At 37.4% G+C, this 19,803-nt stretch overlaps 1 long non-coding RNA gene across 1 annotated transcript in view; it reads right to left on the reverse strand.

Moving 5' to 3' along the window:
* Positions 1-3,018: 3,018 nt before the first annotated feature.
* Positions 3,019-19,803, reverse strand: part of LOC134759089 (uncharacterized) — a 31,015-nt gene continuing 14,230 nt past the window's right edge. The window contains exons 2-3 of the long non-coding RNA XR_010134980.1: positions 19,656-19,784; positions 3,019-4,121 (exon numbers count right to left, since the gene is read on the reverse strand). This is a non-coding gene — a long non-coding RNA (uncharacterized lncRNA). The remainder of the gene's footprint in view (positions 4,122-19,655; positions 19,785-19,803) is intronic.

Below are 19,803 nucleotides of genomic sequence, written 5' to 3' on the forward strand. Positions count from 1 at the left end.
ACATATCAAGAATATCCCTTATTTTTGCATAAATGTGCCTGGGTCATTAATCATAAACTAGGAACTGCATCTCACCTGAAAACCTAAAGGTCTTCCTTTGGCCATACACCAAATGAATTGCAAAGGCATAGAATATTTGGTTTTAAATTCCCTACGTGCTTGTTATTGACTCATCTCTGAACATATCCAAAAATAAATTCTACTTATCCAAATAGTGAGCATTATTTTACCCTAAAACATTTTTTTCTCTTGGCATCAATAGTACAACCACTCTCCTCACATGTTCCCAATGGAAACCCTGGGACATGAAGCATCGGAGGCAGTGGAGGTCCTTTGAAAATGTTTCGGTACCAAGAGCTTGAGTACCAAGGGCCAGTGTAGTATTACAGCTGGAAGTTACCACATTTCTACCTTCCAAGGCCCCCAGACGTAGCCCAGATGTGTTCTGAAGAGATGTGACTGCTTGTCAGGTTATCTAAGGACCTTTTCAGTATGGGGTGCTTAGTTAATTCTAGAGACCAAGACATCTGCTAGCCACAGGGAATTTGGCTGCTACCGTGTATTTCATACCCCTTACAAGCGAGTAGCGCTGAATAAAGGAAGAGATGTTTTCACCTTCCATTAAAGCCTGTGGTGTATCCTGTAGGCAGCAGCCTATTCGATTCACATTTTGTGTATTTTTTAAAGCCACATACTTTGAGCTCACTCCCAAATTTTAGTTCTAGATAATGGCTACAGTCTTTAGAATGAATACAAAACAAATTACATGGAACATTAAAGTGCATATTTTAGACAGATCTACTCTATTTTATAGTAGGGGCATTGGCTTTGCTTTATTATCCAACTTCTAGAACTTTCTATAGGTAATTTCATAATCATGAAATATCTTACAATCATCTCAGTAATTTCTCTGAATAATTTGTCAGGTTTTTTTGAGCTTGAGTAAACTGCATGTAGAACCGGAATAAAAGTTGTGCCTTTGAGCTTTTTTCCTTGAGGTTTATTCTGCTCTGCAGGGAATTCCCAGCACATCACATTTTCCTACAGCTCATCAGAAAGTTCCTTCAAGAATATTTCTTCATGTCTCAAACTGAATTCCTCTACAGATCCATCAGGAGGGCAGCCATGAGAGAAAATTTCAATATCGCACATTTATGTTAAATATTATCTTCACAAAAGTCTGTAAACTAAACATCAACACAGATCTCCATGGGGTTTCTGGCTGTTTTGAGTGTATTGTAAGCAGTCATGAAGTTGCACAATGCTTTGTTCTAGTCTCTTGATAAACAAGAACCCAATATGTCAGGCAGCCTTGCCACACTGATGTATAAGGAGGCAGTGTCTTTTAGGACCAGAAAACACCTAGCCCTGCAGTTTGAAAGGTGATGAAATGCTCTTACTCTAGGCAAGGTTGTGGATTTATGAAATATGCTGTCTGTGCTCAGCATATCACTACAGAATGTGCAAAGCAGTGAAATAGAATTGTTCTATCCACCCCAGACAGACAAATGATTTCTTTCTGCTTTCTGGTTTGCAGTTTAACTACTTTATGTCAGATCAGACTTCAGTCTTGGATGTTTCCCAGCCAATGTTCTCTCAGTACAGGGATGATGAACAGCATTTATTCCAAGTCCCAAATAAATGTCAATCTCCTCTCCCCTGCATCAAGAGAGGCATTGCACCTTGGTGTCCAGTGTTATTTAAATGAGCCTTAAAATCCTCAGCTGTGTTGCTAATATGGGTCAAGATATTGATTCCCCTAGTTTGGCTGTGAGTGGCTTTTCATGAAAAGCATTGACTCAGCTGTTCAACTCAGTTGAACTACTTTACATGCTTAGAATGTGTTGCTTTTGCTGCTGAGTAGTGAAAATCAAAGAGGATCCTTTAGTCACTGCAAGTCTGTTCAGATTACTGTTGGGGTTTTAGCTCCATGTTGCAGAGCTGCGAGAATAAAAAGAAAAATGATGGCTTTCATCATCATAGGGGACCTGCTTCATGCTCCCCCCATACAAAAACATGAGAACAGACTCTTGCATGTGTTATTTTAAATGCAGGCGTTCACGAGTGGTGTCTACAAACCTTTCTCTGAGTCACTGACCACATAATTTACCACAGTTCTCTCTTGTAGGTAGTCAGCTCAGCCGGGTAGAGAAACTGCTGTGACTTGTTTTGGCTATGTCTTTTTGATCACTCAAAAAGTGGTGATTAGTCAGGGTACAGAGATCTTGATAAACACAATTTCACAATGTAAACACACGAACAAACCCAAACTATCCACTTTGAGAAGGCAGATGGTAAATTCCTTGTCAGAAATGGCTATAGTTAAAGAGACTCAGTAATAGCATGGTGTGTACCAGTGGGCTCAGTAAACATCTATCACTGACATCATGATCAAGCTGTTAAGTCCTAGTCCTGAGACCGATGGTCTCCTCTGAGGAGCCTGTAACCATTAACATTCTTGGAGAATCAAACCAGGGCAATACATTTTTCCAAAACGTTAAATGGGAGTATTGCAGCCCTGGACAGCGTAGATGACTAGATGATATGCCGGGGTTCCAGGAGTACATTCACTCTGCTTGGCTGAACACTTGATTGGCCTTAGATCTTCAATGACTTACCAACAATGTGAATAGTCCCTTTAGAATGTTGGAGAGGCTCATTTGCTATTTCTTTCATTATAAAAAATTTTTTTAGAGACAGGGTCTCACTCTATTGCCCTGGCTGGAGGGGCAGCGGCACGATCACAGCTCACTGCAGCCTCGAACTCCTGGGCTCAAGCTATGTTTCCACTTCAGCCTCCCAAAGCACTGGGACTACAGATGTGAGCCGCCGCACCCAACCTCATTTGTTGTTTATTATGGCGATGGCATGCTTAAATGCCCAAAGGTTTCCCACTCATAGTTCCCAACACAAGGTTCAGAAAAGTCCAAAATCCAATCTCAATTATACATATTTGTGTGGAGACATATATATATATATATATATATATGCATTTCAAAACATAAAGAAATAATGGGCTTCAATATTCCAACTTTGCCATAGGGCCGGACAGCACAGGCTGGCAGACGTCTTGTGCATACCTTCACTTTATTGGAAATATAGCAGATACTCCAAAATTAGGGTAATTTTTAACTTGTTTAAAAATAATAGCTGCACTGTCATAATCTACTCTACTGTACTTCCAATACTAGCAGCCATTTATTGGGATTGACCATATGAAGAAAGATTGACATAGAGTATTTAATTCTCACAAAATTCTAGAAGTTAGATATTATTATCTCCATTTTATTTTTTTTAAAGGATAGAAGTTAAGCCACTTGTCTAAGGCCACATAGCTAAGGCCATACAGTCATGTTTTGAACAAATATTCGTCTGATTACAAAGACAGGACTCTATGCTAAACCTGTGTTTACTGATGTGAGAGCCAATAAGCAATAACCACGTGTGACTTCTGAGTACTTAGAATGAGAAATATAGCTAGCCCAAGTTGAAATATACGGTGAATGTAAAATACACACCAAGTTTCAAAGACAGTGTACAAAAGAAAGAATATATAGTATCTCAATTGTTATATTTTGGTTAGATGTTGAAATAATCATTTGTACATATTGGGTTAAATAAAACATATTATTAAACCTATTTCCACTTTTTTCTTTTTAAAATGCAGTTATTAGAAACTTTAAAAGTACCTATGTGCCTTATATTACATTTCCAGTAGACAGAGCTGTGCTAATCTCTATCCCATTTTAAGACATCATCAATTTTTACAAGTAAACATTGTTTTGGACTACAGAAATTTCTTTTCCTTTTCTTAAAAAAAAAGCCAGTGGTTGAAAATTTAAAAAAAGTGATAGACAAGTTTTACAATTCACTGTTTATAAGACAAGGATGAAATACAGTTTTGCCTTTTAACTTCTCTCTTTTAAGACTGCAGTGTAATTATTTTTTGTTTTCTCCGTTTTCTTCAAGAGTCCACAGTTTGTTTATCTGTTTGTTTTGGTAATTGACCTACAGGAGTGCAGGGAAGAGGTCTTCTAGTACAATGTTTTCCTCTTTGAAGGTCTTTTTTGTAATCCATTCATTTGCAAAATATCCACAATCAGATGGAGCCTCTCTGAAACCTGTACCAAAATAAAGACAGAAGAATATAGCAGGTAGCTATGGCACTGCATCAAGTACTTAAATCTGCATTTCTCAACATTTACGAGTATAAAATTTAGAATATTACACTTCTCTTTACACATCTCACAATAGAATTAAATATTGTTGTATGTATGTGTGATAGTTGAAATGGAGTTTTGATATTAGATTGCATGATAATCCCAGGAGGTTCACATTTTTAGGTCCTATCCCTGTTGGCCTTTCATTGCAGTCAAAGGAAGCACAGCACCTCAAAACTGAATCTCAACTACCATCTCAAAGCGTCAGATATTAGCATAGTCAAAAACCATGGCAAATTTTTCAGATCAGACCTCCCATTCAGTTCAAAGAAACGTAATCTTAAACCCTTGCTGATGCCACTGGGAAGATAGGCAATAAAGATCAATGAACACATTCCACTTGTTTCTAAGTTGGACATTTTGTCTTCAGCAATAGTTTTAACCTGATTCTTGGAGAAGACATGTCCAGGATGAGGCACACCAATCGAGCATTGCTCCCTCATGCCAGGTCAGTCATGGACCTCTCTTCCTTCATTGGTTTTAATGTAAAGGACGTTTCAGTTTCCTTATTTTTATGATGCATTTTTTTGTACAACGTATTGTTTATTATTGTTGATCAAACGATTTAATCTCATTCCAAATTCAACTACAGAATCCAAGCCTAAGACCTCTATGACAATGGGTTTCCAAAGTTTCACAATGTATGACTTGCTCTTTAACAACAAGTCATGTGGATGAGGCAACCAAACCTGCTCCAGTACAAACCAAACCAAAACACTGACTCACCACCAAGGGTTGCAACCAAGGACGAAAGTGCTAGGTGACTTTCTAAGTCAATTCCTAATAATCATCTAACTGATAAATAGAAAAAGGCATATATAAAAGTCATTCAATTAAATATCTTCATTTAAGACACTATACTGGTTATAATTTCATTCTCCTATATAACCCTTTTATCACAGGGAAGGTTGAAATAATGGTTCCGCTGGTGCAGAAAAGATATTTATAAACAACTTGACATTTGCATTGATCCTTTGGTTCTTTTTTTAGTTTCCAAGCAAAAGATAAAGCACTCTATTAGTCTATTATATATGCAACACACTGTAATTGCACTTGGCTATCCATTTGTATCCAAGGAGCACCGCTATTGGTTTTCCTTCTCAAATACTCTGGAGGAGACAATATACCATTAGAGTAGCTTTCTTGTCTGAATCTGACAGGATGCCTCTCAGTCCCACTTAAGAAAAGGTGCCTCTCACAAACAGAGCTATTTCCAAGTATCTGGATCCTTTAAAGCGGTAATTTTCTTTTTAGCTGATCATATGTGTGTGTGTGGGTGTGTGTGTGTATTTGCGTGTGTATGGCTATTTAGTCAAGCAGTGAAGCAAAATGCAATTTACTAAGGCACACATCCCACGGAAGAATTTACAACACTTTCATAAGAAGAATGCTGTCATCCAAGAAATACGGTGTCAAAATGAATAATATTTACAGTATAAGTGTGATGAAGCACCCATCTGGAGAGACATAGAGTTTAAGACACCGTGATTTATGAAGATGAGGAGCAACCTTAAGCTTGTATCATTTATGTGACCCAGAGACAGCAGGTAAGCATGAAGGTTAAGTGCCTCACCTTGTAGATGTAAGCTCCAAGAAGCTGAGACTCATGCAGCTCTCTATGATCATTCCACTCTATGAAAACTCACTAGAAAATATCATTTTAAATATTAAACAGAATGGCTTTAACTATACACTCAACCTAGGGATAAGAGAGCCCTCTTGGAAACAAGGTGGTAGACACTTCTCCTTCTGTTTGTTTCTTTATCTTCTCCCTTCATCTGGTACTTAAACAATTTGTGCTGAGGGAGTTAGAGAAAGTGAGTTTTTCCAGATCTATGCTCTTAGCTTTATGGTATAAAGCCTTTTTATAACTTTTGCAGAAACACAACAGACTATAGTAAATAAATTAGAACAATTAACTTACATGACCTTACTTCAAAGTGGCTACATACTAAAATAATTCCATGCAAGTGTACTAGTTACAACACTTGCTTAATTCTTTCCCAAATATTAAAGTTAATAAATATATATTTTTAATTTGAAAGCAAAATAAAATTATTTTTGAGACTATTAGAGCTATCAGTTCATAGTTATACATCTTACTAACTTTATTTAAAGTCTGGATTTTCTCTCCCCATAAAGGTAATGACTGTTAGGTTGTCGAAAAAGTAGATTTCTTTTTTTCTTTTTCAACTTTTATTTAAGATTCAGGGGATTTGTTACTGGGTATATTGCATGATGCTGAGGTTTGGAGTACAAATGATCCTATCATCCAGGTACTGAATGTAGTACCTAATAGTTAATTTTTCAACCCTTGCTCCACTCCTTCTCTTCCCCTTCTAGAAGTCCCCAGTGTCTATTGTTGAAATCGTTATGTCCATGAGTACCCAATGTTTAGCTCCCACTTGTAAATGAGAGCATGAGGTATTTATTTTTCTGCTCCTGTGTTAATTTGCTTAGAATAATGGCCTTCAGCTGCATCCATGTTGCTGTAAAGGACATTATTTCATTCTTTTTTATGGCTGCATAGTATTCCATGGTGTATATGCAACACGTTTTCTTTATCCAATTCACCGTTGATAGGCATCTAGATTGACTGTATTAGTCCGTTCTCATGCCGCTATAAGGAACAGCCTGAGACTAAGTAATTTATAAAGAAAAGAGTTTTAATTGACTCACAGTTCTGCATGGCTGGGAAGGCCTCAGGAAACTTATAATCATGGTGGAAGGGGAAGAAAATACATCCTTCTTCACATGGCAGCAGGAAGGAAAAGTGCTGAGCAAAGGGGAAAAAGCCCCTTATGAAACCATAAGAACTCATGAGAACTCACTGTCATGAGAACAGCATGGTGGTAACCACCCCCATGATTCAATTACCTCCCACCAGGTCCCTCCCATGACAGATGGGGATTATGGGAACTATAGTGGAAAATGAGATTTGGGTGGGGACACAGCCAAACCATATCAGTACCACATTTATTTATTTGTGTATGTAGAACCCTCCTTGCATCCCTGGTATAAATTCCACTTGATCATGATTAATCAGTCTTACTGATGTGCTGTTGGATTCCATTTGCTAGTATTTTGTTGATAATTTTTGCATCTGTGTTCATCAGGGATATTGGCTTGTAGTTTTTTTCATTGTTGTTGCCTCCTTTTCTGGTTTTGGTATCAGTCTAATGCTGGCCTTATAGAATGCGTTAGGGAGAATTCCATTCTTCTTAATTTTTTGAGAGTTTGAGGAGGATTAGTATTAGTTCTTCTTTATTTGTTTGGTAGAACTTGACAGTGAATCCGTAAGAGTCTGAATTTTTATTTCTTAGGAGATTTTTTATTACTGATTTAATCTTGCTCCTTGTTATTGGTATGTTTGGGTTTCCTATTTCTGCTTGATTCAGTTTTGGTGGGTTGTATGTTTCCAAGACTTTATCCATTTCCTCTATGTTTACCAGTTTATTAGTGAATAGTTGTTTATAAAAGTTTCCAATGATCTTTCGTATTTCTGTGGTATCAGTTGTGATGTCTCTGTTTTCATTTCTGATTGTGTTTATTTGTATTTTCTTTCTTATTTTCTTGGTTAATTATGCTAGTGGGTTATCAATTTTGTTTATCTTTTTGAAGAAACAACTTTTCATTTCCTTGACCCTTTGTATTTTTTTTGTCTGTTTCATTTAGGTCTGCTCTGCTCTTCATTATTTCTTTCTGTCTGCTACTTTGGGGATTGGTTTGTTTTTGCTTTTCTAGTTCCTTGAGGTGCATTGATAAATTTTTTATTTAAAATATTTCTACCACTTTTTTGATGTAGGCATTTATTACTATAAAATTCCCTCTTACCATAGCTCTTGCTGTATCCCACATGTTTTGGTATGTTGTGTTTCCATTTCTATTGTTTTAAGAAATTTTTAAATTTCCATCTTAATTTCTTCATTGACCCAATAGTTATTCAAGAGCATGTTTAACTTCCATGTTTTTGTATAGTTTCCAAAGTTCCTCTTGGTATGGATTTCTAGTTTTATTCTATTATGGACTGAGAAGATAATCAGTATGATTTTGGTTTTTCAAATTTGTTGAGACTTGTTTTGTGGCCTAACAAATGATCTATCTTGCAGAATGCTCCATATGCTGATGAGAAGAATATGTATTCTACAATTATTGGGTAAAATGATTTGTACATTTCTACCAAAAGTCCTCCACTATTATTGTATTGGAGTACATACCTCTCTTTAGATCTAGTAATATTTGCTTTATGAAACTGGGTGTTTCAGTGTTGGGTGCATGTATATTCAGAATTTTTATGTCATTTTCCTGGATCAGTCCCTTTTTCATTATATAATAACCTTTATTTTTTTCTACTATTTTTGACTTAAAGTTTGTTTTATCTGAATAAGTATAACAATTCCTGCTTGCTTTTGGTTTCCATTTGCATGAAATACCTTTTTTCATCTTTCTGCTTTAAGTCTATAGGTAACTGTACAGATAAAGAGCATTTCTTGTAGGTAGCATATAGTTGGATCGTGTCTTTTAATCCATTCACCTGGTCTGTATCTTAGAAGTGAATCTAATCTGTTTACATTCAAGGTTATTACTGATATGTGAGGTTTTTCTTTCCTGTCATACTGTTAATTGTTGTTTTTTTTTTTTGTATATTCTTTGTTCCTTCTTCTCTTATTGTTTGTCATTGGTGTTTGGTGGTTTTCTGTACTGGTATGATTCAGGTCCTTTCTCTTATTTGTGTGCTTGCTTTACCAGTGAGTTTTATACTATTGTGTGTTTTCAGGTTAGTAATTGTTGTCTTTTTGCTTCCAGTTGTAAGACTCTTTTGAGCATTTTTTATAGGGCTGGTCTAGTGGTAATGAATTCCTTCAACATTTGATTGTCTGGGTAAGACATTTTTTCCCCTTCATTTTCAAAGAATAATTTTGCTGGATATAGCATCCTTGGGTAGCAGTATTTTTTTTTCAGTACTTTACATCTATTATTTCATTCTCTCCTAGCCAACAAGGTTTCTGCTGAGAAGTCTGCTCTTTTTATTCTGATGGGGAGTCCCCTTATAGGTGACTAGACACTTTTGCTGTTTTTAGAATTCTCTCTTGTCTTTGACGTCAGCCAGATTGATTATAGTGTACTGTGGAGAAGACTTTTTGAGTTATATCTATTTGGGGATTGCTAAGCATCCTGTATCTAGATGTCTAAGTTTCTTGCTAGACTTGGAAAGTTTTCATCTATGATTTCATTAAATAGGTTTTCAAACAGTTTTGTTTTCTCTCCACTTTCAGGGATACTGATAGTTTGAATATTTGGTTGCTTTATGATATTAATATATCAAGTAGGCTTTACTCATTCTTTTAAATTTCTTCTTTATGTTTGTCTGACTAGATTATTTCAAAAGACCTATCTTCAAGTTCTAAGATTACTTCTGCTTGATCTAGTTTTTTGTTTATTATATTTCATTTAATACATTTTTCAGTTTCAGAATTTCTGTTTGGTGTTTTTTTTATGGTATGTCTTTGAAAAATTATTTCTCATTCATATCCTGAATTGCTTTTCTTAATTCTCTGTATTTTTACTTTTTGGTATTCTCTTGTATATCACTGAGTTTCTACAGTATCAAAATATTGAATTCTTTTTCTGTGAGTTTATGAATTCTTTTTGATTGGAATCTATTGCTAGAAAATTGTCGCGTTCCTTTGAAGGTGTCATATTTCCTTGCTTTTTCATGTTTCCTGTGTCTTTACATTGATATCTGTGTATCTGGTATAACAATTGTTTTTCCAACTTTTTGAATTCCCTTTTGAAGGGGAGGGCCTTTTTCCTGAAGATGTATCTATGATGTTGGTTGGATAGGGTATTTCAGCTTTGAATCTGAGTGTGTACCTTAGTGTAGTCTTTGTAGGATTTTTTTAGCTGTAAACACCACCAGTGGTATCCATGATTTCTGTGTGGCTTGGGTTGCAGATGTTAGTTCAGGCTGTGGTGAAGTTTTGCTGTGGTCTGGGATGCCAATTAGGTCAATTTTTGAGCCCCAGAGGTAGCAGTACTAGGCAGAGTATGTCTGTCGTTGGGCCCTCAGGGTGACACACATTAGTGCAGATGTTAGCAGGCCCAGGCAGACTGACTTTTGGGCCTCCAGATGGCTTTCTTGGGTGCCAGAAATGGCAGTGGTGGGGCAGGTGGATAGGCATGTTCTCGGGTTCTTGGGCAGTGGGTTTGGTGTGGGAAATGACAATAGCAGTGGAGGAACAATTTATTTGGGACCCAAGTGGTTTGTACTGGTGTTGGCAGTGGTTGCAATGGGTTGGATGTGCCAGTCCCCAGACCCACAGGTTGTGTGTTGGGGGATGGGTGTCATCTATGTTGCTAGCAGTAAATTGAGTGGGCCCAACCCCCAACTTCAGGAGGAGTGTTCAGGTACCACCAGAAAGGGACTGGGCTGGGCCATCCCCAGGCGTCTGGACAGTGTGCTCAGGAACCGGGGGCATGTAGCCAGTTTGGGCTGTGACCTCAAGCTCCCTGGTGGTGCATAAAAATGCTGGCTTTGGTGTGCAGGTGTGGAATGAGCCCTTTGTTGCCAGTGAAACACTCAGGTAAAGGTGGCAGCAGCTGCACTGCAGCCCTTCTATTGGGGAAGGCAACATTACTTTCCCTAGGAGCAGCCATAGCCAACTGAGGTGTGTGAGCTTTGCTTATACTTTGTCTCAAAGAAGTTCCCAGCTGCAGTGGTTATGGGCAGTGGAATTTGTCCTCAGAGCACATGAGAATGTATAGCTGCCTCTCTGCAGGGGGCGGTGGGGTGGGATTGCTGCTCATGGCTGCTGCCTCTGCCTGATTGCAGGGTAGGATGCAGTCTGGTATATGCTGTTGCTGCCCAGGACTCAGGGGCTTGTGGGACTCAGCATGAGCTCTTTCTCTGGAGCAATGCTTTCATAATTTTCGGAAAGCTCCCTATGTTAGTCTTGGGGCCTATGAGAGTGGAGGGGCTCTCCCATGGTTAGAATTGTATGCAAAATTCGGTATTTGGTGGGAATGTGGACCACTGGGTATCTCTCACATACCCTTTTCCTGAATTAGGATTTGGAGCTGATACTAGCTGAGCAGGCTGCCTCACTTCCTTCCCTTTTCTTGCTTTAGGTGTTTACTGTCACTTTTCTATTAAATTTCAGTGTTCTGTCTTGGATGATCTATTCAAAGTACAACTATATACTCACTATTTTGGTTCTTCTTAGTGGAGGAGGTGAATAAGAGATGCATCTAATCAGCCACTTTGAATCCCCTCCCATTTCTTAAGTAGGGATCATAATAATGCCTACCTCATATGGTTCTTGTGAAGATTGCATGTGTTAATATATGTAATGAGCTGAGAATAGTATGCAGTAGATGGAAAAGTGATCAGAAAATACTAGCTATGGTAATTTGTAAATTGGTGGTGAACTGAAGAGTTGAAAACTTCCTAAAACTTGATGGCAACCTATCTATTAAAATTGGATATTAAAACATCTGTAGTTTCACAGGCTTCTTTGTTTCTACTGAAAGGTACCGACAAAATCTAGCAGCACAGTACATGGTTAGTATTCATAGACACACAAAGTAGAGGACGGATTCAATATTTGGGAAAGTCTGAAAAAATCAGAGGCCTGATTACCGGCTAATACAGTACTTCTATCATTTAAACATGAACTCACATAGGTTGTTGAATTGAGTACCTTATGAATATTAATGTTCTAGAAAATTTAGAAAATATAATTGTAATTTTTTACACAAACTCATTTTCTTGGTTTATGTTTGATCTGACATGAAGGAAGATATTTTGTTCAAAAGATATGACAACAATAAATGAAAGACAAAAAGGCTTATTGATTAATTTAGACAACAAATGAAAATTTGAAGGTAATTAAAGTAAAATTGTGAAAGCTCTCTCTTCTACAATGTAAGAGTCTCTAAATCCCAGTTTAATTTTTTTCTCATGTAGAATATCCAGTTGCAATAAAAAGAGGAAATTTTCTAGTCTCTGTTTTTGCATATAAATTTTATACTCTCTTTCCTGTACTTTAAATGTCATCAATTAAATCACTAGCCAATTAAATCTCTATCCTCAAAGTAAGCATATATTTGTCTCAAATTTAACAGAATTTAAGGTTTAAAATAATAAACCACATAGTAACAATTAAATATAAAAGAGTAATTTATTGTTTTTTATTAACAAAGTTGGCTAGAAAATGACTTTTTACAAAAGAAATTTTCCATTAACAGCAAAAACGATTTTCTAAGTAAGATAGACCCCATGCTCTGTTTAATGAGAAAAATTTTAATCATAAATGGTTAGGCATTTTATAGCTAAGTATTTTTTATAAACATCACTTTTAATTCTTCAGGGTTCAATATAATTGAAAAATATTTAAATGGAATTGTCCTTTATATCCATATTGGAAGAAGAGGAATAAACCCAAGAGCAAAAATACAGGTTTATTCCTAGTGCTACTTAAAGTAATAGTCATTCACAATAGCAAAGACCAACCTAAATATCCACCAATGGTGGACTGGATAAAGAAAATATGGTACATATACTCCATAGAATACAGCACAGCCATAAAAATGAATGAGATCATGTCCTTTGCAGTAACGAGGATGGAGCTGGGTGCCATTATCCTAAGCAAATTAACGTAGGAACAGAAAATCAAATGCCAGATATTCCCACTTATAAGTGGGAGCTAAACATTGAGTATACATAACACAAAGGCAGGAACAATAGACACCAGGGCTTACTTGAGGGTGGAAGGTGAGAGGAGGGTGAGGATTGTAAACCTACCTCTCAGGCACTATGCTTATTACCTGGGTGATGAAATCATCTGTACAGCAAACTTCCACTACACCCAATTTACCCATGTAACAAACTTGCACATGTACCTCCTAAACCTAAAACAAAAGTTGGAAAGAAAAATAAATTAAGTAATAGTCATAACTGTTCTAAGACAAATTGTAACCGGCTTATTTCACCCCCTAGCCCCACCCAGCTTCACAAATATGAAGGCTGGAAAGTTTTCCCTTTCCCAGCTTTCCTCTTATAGTCCCAGCTATGGACACCCTGTAGCCTACTTTCCATATCACCTCATCATTGTACTGACAAAATCTAAATGTTTTGAGTGTTAAATGTTTCTAGACTACACTAAAAACAAACAAAAAACCATTTATCAGAATTCCATCTGCTAAATATCTTTATCCTATATTTTATGTCTTCTTAATCCAGTTTTAACTTGGGCTCTATTTTGTGAATGCTTTTGAGTATGATGAATTACGTTTTCTGGAATGTTCTCTACAATGGTCTCCTCTCCTGGGTTTATATTCCTTCCACTTCCTTCCAGCTTTTTACTGCTTTTTCTTTTGTAGAATGTTTTAATTGAATTCCAAGTTGCCTTGCAGCAAACCAAGTCTTACTGTCTTCACTATTCTGTTTATCTCAATTAGATTTCTTGCTTCCTTGTCTGCTCCATCAACCATCAGTAAAAGACTTTTATCTCTGACAGAACTCTCTTGTCAGCATCATCCTCTGATGCAGACCACAGCATTACCTGCTCTGGGCTTTGTGCTTTAGAGAGTCTTGCTTTGGCCTTCTTTTTTTTTTTTTTTTTTTTTTTTTTTTGAGACGGAGTTTCGCTCTGTCGCCCAGGCTGGAGTGCAGTGGCGCGATCTCGGCTCACTGCAGGCTCCGCCTCCTGGGTTCACGCCATTCTCCTGCCTCAGCCTCCCGAGTAGCTGGGACTACAGGCGCCCGCCACCACGCCCGGCTAATTTTTAGTATTTTTAGTAGAGACGGGGTTTCACCGTGTTAGCCAGGATGGTCTCGATCTCCTGACCTCGTGATCCACCCGCCTCGGCCTCCCAAAGTGCTGGGATTACAGGCGTGAGCCACCGCGCCCGGCCCGCTTTGGCCTTCTTTTGGGGGAAAGAATTAATGGGGAGAGTAGACATGTCAACTCAGATCCTGTGCACCCTTCTAGAACTTTCTAAACCACATTCAAGTACCTGGGACCCTGGCTTTCTCTGCTCAACCCGAGTTCCATGGCATGCACAGGTCTCTTCATTGAAACCGTGCTCCCAAGGGTAAATGTAACCTATACCCTCAGGATGGCTGAGTGGTGACTGTTTGCAGGGATATGGACTATTTGGTCTGAGATATCCACAGGCACATGCAGGAGGCCTCTTGCACTTGGGATGAAGACAGAGTGAGAAGAGAGAGGTGGAGGGATGCAGGTTCCCAGGCTCTCCCACAGGGGCAAATCTCATTGCAGACTCCAAGAGGCACAAAACTTCTAATTTGTTCTGGCCTTCCAGGTTGTTATGAAGGAATACTTGTCAAAACAGGAGGCTAGAACAAATTTTATTTACAATTTATTATTTTGATTTAAATCTTTTAAATATTTTAACATATGTCACCTGGTCCTCCCGGATCCTGCAGTCTGTCTCATGTTCCCATTTTCTTTCTTATTTATAGATTCTCCTCTTTTCAAAAATGTTTTTCCTTTCTTTTCTATCCCTTCTCTCTTGTTGTAATACACTAATTTCATCTTCTTCATCCTGGAAACTGTTTGTGATAGATTTGCATCTTACCTGGCCAGGCCTGCAACACCAAGTCAGCTATTTCATACAATATGTAAAGCTCAGGTTTAGACAAAAACACCCTTTCTATCCATTCCTTCCAGGCTTCTGACCTGATGAAATCCCATTTGTACCTCCTCTCTTTGTTCCTCGGACAAATTATGTAAAATAGTTGATAGTTAGAATGTGAAGCTAAATAGCAGTATTATTATATTTTCTGACCTAGGAAATCCCAACACTCCCGATGTGGGTAACAACTATTCTAATATAAGTAAAGACATAGCAATGTTAAATAATGCATGGGCTGCACAAATAATTTTATTTTGCTTTAAAAAATGTTTGTCCCTCTCTTCCCCCTTTCATGGTTTAATTTCTCAATTCGTATTTCAAAAAGTTTGCCATATATTCTAAAATCAACTACGTAATTGAACATAAAACAATCCTCAGCAAATGCAAAATAACTGAAATCATACCAAACACACTCTCAGACTACAGTGCAATAAAAAATAGAAGTCGAGACTAAGAAAATTGCTCAAAACCATGCAATTACATGGAAATTAAAAACATGCTCCTAAATGACTTTTGGATAAATAATGAAATTAAGGCAGAAATCAAAACATTTTTTGCAACGAATGAGAACAAAGACACAACATACCAGAATCTCCGGGACACAGCTAAGGCAGTGTTAAAAGGGAAATTCATAGCACTAAATGCTCACATCAAAAATTTAGAAAGATCTCAAATTAACAACCTAACATCACAACTGAAAGAATTAGAGAAGCAAGAACAAATCAACCCGAATGCTAGCCGAAGACAAGAAGTAACCAAAATCTAAGCTGAATTGAAGGAAAACAAGACACAAAAAGCCATTTAAAAGATCAACAAATCCTGGAGTTGGTTTTTTGAAAAAATTAAGAGAGGCCACTAGCTAGACTAATAAGAAAGAAAAGAGAAAAGATCCAAATAAATACAATTAGAAATGACAAAGGAAATGTTACCATGGATCCCACAGAAATAAAAATAACTATCAGAAACTGCTAGGAACACATCTATGCACACAAACTAGAAAACCTAGAGGAGGTGAATGAATTCCTGGACACATACAGCTTCCCAAGACTGAACCAGAAAGAAACTGATTCCCTGAACAGACCAGTAATGAGCTCTGAAATGGAATCAGTAATAAATAGCCTACGCCCCCAAACCAAAAATAAATAAATAAATAAATAGCCTACCAACCAAGAAAACCCCAGGATCTGATGGATTTGCAGCTGAATTCTACCAGATGTACAAAGAAGACCTGGTGCCATTCCTACTGAAACCATTCCAAAAAATTGAGGAGGAGGGACTACTCCCCAACTCATTCTATGAGGCCAGCCTCATCCTGATACCAAAACCTGGCAGAGACACAAAAAAAGAAAACCTCAGGCCAATATCCTCAATGAACATCAATGCAAAAATCTTCAACAAAATACTTGCAAACTGAATCCAGTAGCATATTAAAAAGTTAATTCATTATGTTCAAGTAGGTGTCATCCCTGGGAAGCAAGGTTGGTTCAACATACAAATGTGATTCATCACCTAAACAGAACTAAAGACAAAAACCACATGATTATCTTAATAGACACAGAAAAAGGCTTTCAATAAAATTCAACACTACTTTATGTTAAAAACTCTCAATAAACTAGGTATTGAAGAAACATACCTCAAAATAATAACAGCCATCTATGACAAACCCACAGGCAATATTATACTGAATTGGCAAAAGCTAGAAGAATTCCTCTTGAAAACCAAAATAAATAAATATATACATACAAAACATAAGACAAGGATACCCTTTCTCAGCACTCCTATTCAACATAGTATTGGAAGACCTAGTCAGAGCAATCAGGCAAGAGAATGAAATAAAGGGCATTCAAATAGGAAGACAGGAAATCAAACTATCTCTGCAGATAACATGATTCTACATCTAGAAAGTCCCACAATCTCAGCCCAAAATCTCCTTCAGTTGATAAAGAACTTCAGCAAAGTTTCAGGTTACAAAATCAATGTACAAAAATCACTAACATTCCTATACATTAACAACAGCCAAGCCAAGAGCCAAATAAAAAAGGCAACCTCATTCACAATTGCCACAAGAAAAGAATAAAATACCTAGAAATACAGCTAACCAGGGAGGTGAAAGATCTCTACAATGAGAATTACAAAACACTGCTCAAAGAAATCAGAGAAGACACAAACAAATGAAAAAACATCCCATGCTCATGGATAGAAAAAAATCAATATGATTAAATGGCCACACTGCCTAAAGCAATTTACAGATTCACTGCTATTCCTGTCAAACTAGTTCTTCACAGAACTAGAAAAATCTATTTTAAAATTCATATGGAACCCAAAAAGAGCCTGAATAGCCAAGGCAATCCTAAGCAAAAAGAACAAAGCTGGAGGCATCACATTGCCCAACCTCAAACTATACTCTGGGGTTACAGTAAACAAAACAGCATGGTACTGGTACAAAAACAGGCACATAGACCAATGAAACAGAGTACAGAGGCCAGAAATAAGGCCACACATGTATGATCTTTGACAAACCTGACAAAACAAGTGATAAGGAAAAGACTCTCTATTCAATAAATGGTGCTCAGATAACTGGCTAGCAATATGGAGAAGATTGAAGCTGGACCGTTTCCTTACACCATATACAACAATCAAGTCAAGATACATTAAAAACTTAAATGTTAAAACCCAAAACTATAAAAACCCTGGACGACAACCTAGGCAATGCCATCCTGGATGTTGAACGGGCAAAGATTTCATGACAAAGACACCAAAAGCAATTGCAACAAAAGCAAAAATTGACAAGTAGAATCTAATTAACCTAAGGAGCTTCTGCACAGCAAAAGAAACTATCAACAGAGTAAACAGACAACTTACAGAATGGGAGAAAAGATTTGCAAGCTATGCATCTGACAAAGGTCTAATATCCAGCATCTATAAGGAATTTAAACAAATTTACAAGAAAAAAAACAATCAACCCCATTAAAAAGTGGGCAAAGGACATAAACAGACACTTCTCAAAAGAAGACATAGCTAGGCGTGGTGGCTCACATCTGTAATCCCAGCACTTTGGAAGGCTGAGGTGGGTGAATAACCTGAGGTCAGGAGTTTGAGACCAGCTTGACCAACATGGTGAAACCCTATCTCTACTAGAAATACAAAATTAGCTGGGTGTGGTGGCTCTTGCCTGTAATCCCAGCTACTCAGGAGACTGAGGCAGGAGAATCGCTTGAACCTGGGAGGCAGAGTTTGCACTGAGCCAAAATTGCACCACTGCACTCCAGCCTGGGCAAGAAGAGGGAAACTCTGTCTCAAAAAGCAAACAAACAAACAAAGACAGACCAAGAATCATATGGAAAAAAGCTCAACATCACTGATTATTAGAGAAATGCAAATAAAAACTATAATGAGATAGCATCTCACACCAGTCAGAATGGTTATTATTAAAAAGTCAAAAAATAACAAATGCTGGCAAGGTTGCAGAGAAAAAGGAGCACTTTTACACTGTCGGTGGGAGTGTAAATTAATTCAACTATTGTGGAAAGCAGTATGGTGATTCCTCAAAGAATTAAAAGCAGAACTACCATTTGACCCAGCGATCTTATTACTAGATATATACTCAGAGGAATATAAATCATTTTACCATAAAACACATGCATGTGAATGTTCATTACAGCACTATTTACAATAGCAAAGACATGAGATCAACCTAGATGTCCATCAATGACAGATTGGATAAAGAAAATGTGGTATATATACACCATGGAATACTATGCAGTCATTAAAAACAATAAGATCATATCTTGTGGAAACATGGATGAAATTGGAGGCTATTATTCTTAGCAAACTAACACAGGAATAGAAAGTCAAATACCATGTGTCTTCACTTATAAGTGGGAGCTAAATAATAAGAACTTATGAACACAAAGAGAGAAATGACATACACTGGTGTCTACTTAAGGGTGGAGGGTGGATGGTGGGAGGAGAGAGAGAAGTGGAAAAGATATATATTGGGTTCTGGCCTTAATACCTGGATTATGAAAATAATCTGTACAACAGACCCCCTGTGACATGAGTTTAGCTATGTAATAAACCTTCACATGTACCCCTGAACCTAAAATAAAAGTTAAAATAAATAAATATATACATACAAAACATTTTTTAAAAACAGAGAAAAAAATTGCCATGATTTTTAGTACTATTAGTACAAAATACGTAGTATTTTAAAACTATACTTCATAAAAAAGGCATTTAATTTTTAAAAGAAATAAAAATTGTCTTTGCACTGTTTCTTGCAGAGATCATCACAGAGTCCCGAGGAGACATGGTGAATTCTGTCTTTATATTTCTTCCCCAGAATATTACAGATATCCATATATAAAAATCTGAAATATAATTAGTTGGTAATAGGAACTAAAATCTCTATAAGGCCATTTTTTGTTGTTGTAGTTTGTTTATCTGTAATGCTAGGGCCACATCTCCAGTAGCTGTGGTTCCAGGGTACTGGGATAACCCAGGACTGACTCACAGAATCTTAGCAGATTTTATCTATGTTATGGCATCCCCAGTACTACAACAATCAGGTGATGGCAACTGCTTATGAACATGGGGAGATGGAGATCTAGGTGGGTATGCGAAACTCCTTCTCCTCATTGAGCACTTCACAGTCCACTTCCAGGGTGAGAGCCTTCATGACTAGGAGGGGAACCGTCACCACTTCTACATCACCTCTGATTTGGATGGGCTTGTCCTGTGCAGTCTGTTCCTGTCTTCTCTGTTCGAACTACTCACCACTTAAGACATTTAGCTCAATGTCTTAGCACCAGCAGGCTTTCATAGGTCTTCCCCTGTGTCTCACATCATTTGACCAGTGGAATCACTGAGAATCCTCCACAGCCTCAAGGAACAGGGTCAGTCATTCTAAAACAGAAGGGATACA

This window comes from Gorilla gorilla, chromosome 7 (genome assembly GCF_029281585.2).
Source record: "Gorilla gorilla gorilla isolate KB3781 chromosome 7, NHGRI_mGorGor1-v2.1_pri, whole genome shotgun sequence".
Lineage (NCBI taxonomy): Eukaryota > Metazoa > Chordata > Mammalia > Primates > Hominidae > Gorilla > Gorilla gorilla.